This window comes from Mus pahari, unplaced genomic scaffold, assembly GCF_900095145.1.
Source record: "Mus pahari unplaced genomic scaffold, PAHARI_EIJ_v1.1 scaffold_11275_1, whole genome shotgun sequence".
NCBI lineage: Eukaryota > Metazoa > Chordata > Mammalia > Rodentia > Muridae > Mus > Mus pahari.
The window spans coordinates 1-7895 of NW_018391722.1; positions in this window are offsets into that span (position 1 = coordinate 1).

The window sequence follows — 7895 nt, forward strand, 5'->3', positions numbered from 1 at the left end:
TGAGAAGTCTGGAGTAATTCTAATAGGCCTGCCTTTGTATGTTACTTGACCTTTTTCCCTTACTGCTTTTAATATTCTGTCTTTACTTAGTGCATTTGTTGTTCTGATTATTATGTGTCAGAAGGAATTTCTTTTCTGCTCCAGTCTATTTGGGGTTCTGTAGGATTTTTGAATCTTCATGTGTATCTCTTTCTTTAGCTATGGGAAGTTTTCTTCTACAATTTTGTTGAAGATATTTGCTGGACCTTTAATTTGATAATCTTCGATCTCATCTACTCCTATTATCTGTAGGTTTGGTTTTCTCATTGTGTCTTGGATTTCCTGGATGTTTTGAGTTAGGATCTTTTTGCATTCTGCATTTTCTTTGATTGTTGTGTCCATGGTTCCCTATGGAATCTTCTGCACCTGAGATTCTCTCTTCTATCTCCTGTATTCTGTTGCTGATGCTTGCTTTCATCTATCATTCCTGATTTCTTTCCTAAGGTTTCTATCTCCAGAGTTGTCTCCCTTTGGGTTTTCTTTATTGTTTCTACTTCCATTTTTAGATCCTGGATAGTTTTGTTCAATTCCATCTCCTTTTGGTAGTGTTTGGTAGCGTTTTCCTATAACTCTTTAAGGGATTTTTGTGTTTCAACTTTAAAGTCTNCTATCTGTTTACCTGTGATTTCCAGTATTTCCTTCTTAAAGTCCTCCTCCATCATCATCATGAGAAGACTTTAGATCCATTTCCTGCTTTTCTGGTGTGATGGTGTATCCAGGACTTGCTATGGTGGGAGAGATTGGTTCTGATGATGCCAAGTAAACTTGGTTTCTCTTGCTTTTGTTCTTATGCTTGCCTCCTGCCATCTGATTGTTTCTAGTGCTTGCTGCCTTCAATATATCTGATTGGAGCCTGTCCTTCCTATAATCCCAGTTGATTCAGGACTTCTCAGAGTCTAGATTTCTCTGTGATTCTTTGATTGTTGGCTCCTGTGAACCTGAGATTCTGGGNNTGTCTGAGTTCTTGGCAGTCAAGCTCCTCTGAGACACTCAAATACTAGTGTGGCCAGGCTCCTGTTATCCTGGGATCCTGATGTCCTAAGATCCTGGGCGTGTTATAGTGTGTGGAAGTGGTGTCTCCTTTGAGGACCGTGGAGTTGTCTTGTCTTTTTAAAACCAAGGTAAACCTGAACTGATTAAAAGGAACCTCAGCCTCTGGTCAGGAAAGGCTCTGATGTCCTTGTTCCTGCTGTCACAGGCCTGTCACTATTGGATTGGAGCAGCTGTTGTGTTCCACTCACCAGTGATCCTAAGATCGCTTGGGCAGTCTGCTAGGGACCATGAGGGTGTCCACAGAATCAGTGCCCTGGGTGACCCGGTACTGGTGCAGACCGGAAGGGGCTTGTGCCCCTGGTCAGGCCGATCCTCTGCTGCCCTAGTGGTGTCATAGGTCCTGTGCATAATTGGATTGGAGCAGATGCTGTGTTCCACTCACCAGTGATCCTACGATCACTTGGGCAGTCCTCTAGGGACTGTGAGGTGTCTGCCCACTCATCACACTAGGTGATATGGTGCTGGTGCAGACCGGAAGGGCTCAAGGACTAATTTTATGGCCAGTTGTAACTGTCTTTGATCTGCCCTCTGTTTACCTTTTACTTTATCCATGGTCTCCCTCGAGCTTGTTATTTCTCTATGGTCTCAAGGACAGGCACCTGGAGTGTTATCAGGAGGAGTGTTGTGTGTTGGTTTTTGGAGACACAGAGACTGTGCCATGCTAATGCTAGGGGAGAGTCTGCTACAGCATAGAAACCAGCTGTCTGTATATCTTGCTTACTATGGGAGGTGGGGGGAGGGGGGATGGGAGCCTCTGGCAATGAAAGCAGAGGCAAACTATCTGTATAACACTTAAGTCTCTCTAGTGTAAGAAAGTCAAGGGTTACAACACAGGAGGAGCTGAGAGTTCTAAATCTTCATCTGAATGCTGCTAGCAGAATACAGGCAGCTAGGATGAGAGACTTGAAGCCCACACCCAAGTGACACTCCTACTCCAACAGGGCTACACCTAAGAGTGTCAGTCCCTTGGCTGAGCATATGCAAATGCACATACCAGCAATGGAGGAGTGTTCTCTTTGCTCCACATCCTGGCCAGCATGTGCTAATACTTGAGTTTTTTCTCTTAACTATTAGGAGCCAACAAGTTTATAATGAACAGGAGATCTTCCTGAGATGGTCTGCTTTGAATTATAATAATCCACAACAGATTTGTTCCTACAGACAAGGCCCAAATGGAAACCATTTTAGGAAATATAACTGCTATTAACGTGTTTTTCTTGTTATTATTAAACATATATGACAACCACTAGGTGTCATCCCACCCTTTTGAGGAGATCTCTCCAGATCTACCAAGATGTACTATCTTGTAGTGATGCTTTATAGACAAATAGATGACTTCTCAATTTTTATGATGATCCTATAAGAATTCCTAAAATTATATCAGTATTTATTAAGCCTTTTTATAGTGGGACTGCTATTAAGTCTCTTCTGATAGTCAAAACTGCAATGAGAACTCTGCCACTCTCCAATGTGCACCAGTTAATTGCTTCTAGATAGTATCCAGACTTTGTACTACTCACAGCACATTCCAAGAGGTTGCAAAAAACATTAACCAATGGTCAGAAAAAGAAAGCTAGTGATTTATTGTAGGTTCTAGGAGAGAAGATACAATTTTGACTGATTTATTTATATAAAACTTCACTAATAACTTAGCTATGGTTTTTAACTCTCAGTGAACCTGTTGAGCTGTGACAGGTGATAAGTGTTTAGTCATTTAAATACTCCTAATGTGCATTCACTTCTTATTCGATTTATGACTTGAATTTATGTGTGAACTTGTGATGAACTTTTTACCATGTGACATGTAGTCTGAGAAGATGGATAAGTTCTGAGGACAAAATAGAAGGTTGAAGAATTTCACTTATTCCCCACCCCCACTTTTTTTAGACATGGTTTCTCTGTGTAGCCCTGGCTGACCTGGAACTCACTCTGTAGACCAGGCTGGGCTTGAACTCAGAAATCTGCCTGTCTCTGCCTCCCAAGTGCTGGGATTAATGGTGTGTCAGAATAACTGGAAAGATAATAAAGGAAAGAGAAGAGTCATTCTAACATCTCTTTTTAATTAATTTTTCTATGTCAGTTTTCGCAGTCTCTATGTTCTTTGTCTCAGAAGTCTAAAAGCTTGAAGCTAGGCAGCTTGTCCAATCTGGGGTATAGGCAAGCAAAGATGGATCAAGACCATATACCAATACAGCTTTCCTGTCAACATTTTCAGGGCATTCAGCAAGCTCACAGGTCAGCCTCATTCTTTGTCCCAGCATCATCATGTCACACCAATTATGCTGGTAACTAGCATGCTCCTACAGCATCCAGTGGGGGGAAAAAACCACAATATTAAATACCTGATTGGGATCACGGCATATGTCGGTAAGTGGATCCTTCCATTTCACCTAGGCATCCTTATTTGTAGAGTGCCATAGACACTCAGCAGAAGAGTTCCTTGGCATACAAATTTTAAAATTTTTAAAATAAAAAGCACAATTTAAATAATTTTGTGGTGTATGGTGATATAATTGGCCTTTTTTTGTTTTTATGAAGATATTGTTTTAAAGTTCCATGGGCCTATTCCACAATGCCTTGTCCTTTAGGATTATAAGGAATTCCTGTAATATTGGTAATATTAAATTGTCTCCAAAACATCCCAAATGCTTTACTGTAATAGCCAGTTCCATTATCTGTTTTAATCTGATTTGGAACACCAATCACAGAAAAATAATGTAGGCAATGACTAATTACATTTTTAGTTGCTTCTCCTGTTAAAATGCAGTTGCAATTGGAAAGCCTGAACAGGTATCAAGACAGATGTACATATTTTAATTTTCTAAAATCAGAAATATGAGTACATCCATTTGCAATAATTGATTAGGTTTAAGTCCTCGAGGATTAGCACCATTATGTGGTACATGAAGAAATTGAGGAAATTGAGAACTCTTTACATTCTCTAAAAATACCAAAATATTGTCTCAAAATATTACTATTTTTATATTTTTGTTAGATATTTTCTTCATTTACATTTCAAATGCTATCCTGAAAGGCCCCTATACCCTCCCCCTGACCTGTTCCCCAACCTACCCACTCCTCCTGCCTGGCCCTGGAATTCCCCTGTACTGGGGCATATGATCTTCACAAGACCAGGGCCTCTCTTCCCATTGATGGCCAACTAGGCCATCCTCTGCTACATATGCAACTAGATACATAGCTCTGGGGGGTACTGGTAAGTTCATATTGTTGATCCTCCTATAGGGTTGCAGACCCCTTTAGCTCCTTGGGTACTTTCTCTAGCTTCTTCATTAGGGGCCCTGGGTTCCATCCCATAGAGGACTCTGAGCATCCACTTCTGTATTTGCTAGGAACTGGCATAGTCCTCTTAGGACTGCTTTTATTGTGTCACATAAGTTTTGGTATGTTGTGGCTTCATTTTCATTAAACCCTTTAATTTCTTTCTTTATAGCTTCTAAGCATGGGATAATTTCAATATTTTTGTATCTATTGAGGCCTGTTTTATGACCAATTGTCAATTTTTGAGAAGGTACCATTGAGGTGCTTAGAAGAAGGTATAGCCTTTTATTTTAGTTACAAAATGTTCTGTAAATATCTGTTAAATCCATTTGTTTCATAACTTCTGTTAGTTTCAATGTGACTCTCTTTAGTTTCTGTTTCCAGGATCTGTCCATTGATGAGAGTGGGAAGTTGAAGTCTCCCACTATTATTGTGTGAGGTGCAATGTGTGCTTTGAGCTTTACTAAAGTTTCTTTAATGAATGTGGCTGCCCTTGTATTTGGAGCATAGATATTCAGAATTGAAAGTTCTTCTTAGAAGATTTTACCTTTGATGAGTATGAAGTGCCCGTCCTTGTTTTTTTTTTTTTTTTTTTTTTTTTGATAACTTTGGGTTGGAAGTCATTTATTCATTATTAGAATGGCTACTCCAGCTTGTTTCTTTTGACCATTTACTTGGAAAATTGTTTTCCAGCCTTTAAAACTGAGGTAGTGTTTGTCTTTTTCCCTGAAGTGGGTTTCCTTTAAGCAGCAAAATGTTGGGTCCTGTTTGTGTAGCCAGTCTGTTAGTCTATGTCTTTTTATTGGGGAGTTGAGTCCATTGATTGTAAGAGATATTAAAGAAAGTAATTGTTTCTTCTTGTTAATTTTGTTGTTAGAGTTGGAATTCTGTTCTTGTGGCTATCTTCTTTTAGGTTTGTTGAAGGATTACTTTCTTTCTTTTTCTAGGGTGTAATTTCCCTCCTTCTGTTGGTGTCCTTTATTATCCTTTGAAGGGCTGTTTGTGTTTTTTTTATTGCTTTTATTTCCACCTTCAAATCTTGCACAGTTTTACTTATTTCCCACACATTTTTTTTTGTTTTTTTTTATTGCTTTTATTTCCACCTTCAAATCTTGCACAGTTTTACTTATTTCCCACACATGTTTGATTGTATTTTCTGCCCATAGTTAGGGGATTAATTTGTTTCCTCTTCAAAGATGTTTACCTGTTTTATTGTATTTTCTTGTATTCCTTTATTATCTCTATATTTAAAATATATATTTTAGTAGTCATTATATAGTCAGGTTATGCTTTATTATGAAAACTGAAAACNATATTGTAGTTAATTTAGGTATTCTGATTATTCATATTTAATATGGTTATTTTACAATCATATATTAAAAGTAAGTTCTGTGTTTAGAAACTGAATTTTCAGTACCCACCAGTTGTTGCTCCTTTTCTTGTTATCATTTGTCGTAGAAAGATACCTTAGTTTTTCTTTGTTCTTCTGTATATGACATGAAATGTAATAATCTTTTTAAAAATTTTTATTGATATTTTGTGAATTTCATATCTTGCATCTCAGTTCAACTCATTTCCCCATCCCTTTGGATCTGCACTCTGCTCTTGAAATACCCACACAGAGAAAATAAAAATTAAAATAGATAAGACAAAAAATGTCATGGAAACTGCAGTCTGTCACAATGTGTCCCACAGGTATACACTTTTGTCCAAACATCTTTATTTGCAAATGTTCATTGCAATTAGTCATTATTCTTATTTGAGACCTCTGACTTCTCTTACACTGTCAATATTGGATCTTCACTGGGACTCCTCTCAGATATTCCATTGTTTACCTGTGTAATGGATCTGCAGAACCAACCCCCTACAGCAGTTTATAGATGAGATATGTATTGGGGTGGGCCAACTTAAAGCCCTGGATCTGGGTTTGGGTGGTAGCTGAGTTGGGATTTCCCATACCCACAATACTAGTGGCAGCTCTAAAGCACCATCCTCCCTGGCTACCCTGGCTAATGTATGTATTTACTTGATTATGTTGTTGCTCAACTTAGGTTCTCCCACGTTGAATTCTAACCTGGCCTGATCTTTTTAGGTTCTGAGACCAGACAAGTTTGAGTGCATTGAGGATACTATGTCAGTACACTGGACTGAATATATGCTGCAGGAGACATGTTATAACAGAAGGGACTGTTACNGCATCATCTACTTCCTCCAAAAACTCAAGGGGCTGACAGACCACAGAAAGGTTCTGTCAAGACAAGCTTGTTGAATAAATGATTTTATGGGCATCTGCATTAATCTAAAGTCCCACCCCTAGTTAATTTTGGTATCTGTACACTTAAGCACCTCTAAGATTTGTATAGACAGGAAACACTGGCGATTGGATTCCCAGGAGAACACCCTGTGACCTTTTCCAGGGGAGCATGCCAACAACCTGATTACCATCACCACAGATCTAGCTCCATGCTCTATCACTCTGCTTAGTTCATTGCCATTACTGGAGACTAAGCTCTCCTATGAGCCATTGAATCTACTGTGCTTCTGGGTGGCAGTAGATGTATCAAGCTATACAAGAGGAGACAATATTGCTTTCTCTCCCATGACATCTCCAACTACAGCAATTGTGATGCAATTCAGAGGCTAAGTAATGACCTATACACCACATTGGGTTAGGTGAGGATTTTATTCAAGATGCAAAGTATATTCTAGACGAATAAAATNTACAAGAAGACTATATTGTGAGTACTGTTCTTCAGGTTCTAAATTGTATGAGAGGCTTAATGCCTTCTGGGCCTACAGCAATGGGCTCATTCTCCCCACTAACGAAATCATTAAAATAAGGGAACACATGATACTGGAAATTGTAGGGAATTTGGTAGAGCCATTATATAATATCAGGAAGGTTCTAAGAGTTATGGATATCTTAATTTGAGAAATAACTCATATGGAAGTGCAAGGAGAACTTATTAGAGATGAAAGGAAAAGCCTGGGTTTCAGGCGAACTGTAAATCTTTCAGCTTCTCAGAATAAAAGAATGGGAGAAGAGAAGACAGGACAAGAAAACATTCTGTCTGAAATCAATCAAGAAAGCAAGAAAGCAAATAAACAACCAAAGGGTCAGCCACATGTCTGAGGGGATTGATTTAGATAAAAGAAAGGAGGCCTAACATGTTCAGGAATTTTTTTTCAAAAAAATCCAGGGTAAGCAAACTGTACATCTTGCAACTGCCTGGGAGGAGAAGGATGAAGAAGAGAAAGGGAAATCATGTTTGAAAATCACCTGAAGCGGGGTCTGTCACATGCAACAGATAGCCAGGGGTGGGGAGCAGAGTATGAGAAAGTGAGGAAGCATGACAGTGCTAGGGAGCTCAAGGACACACTTATGCTCTGTCCAGCATCTGAAGGGACATGGTCAGGACTCAGGAAGGCTGGCAGACCCAGCCAAGCCTCATGGCAGCTCCCATAGACTGCTCAAGTGGGAGGAGGTCCTAGGAAGGAAAAGTATTACTTAAGGCTAACCCACC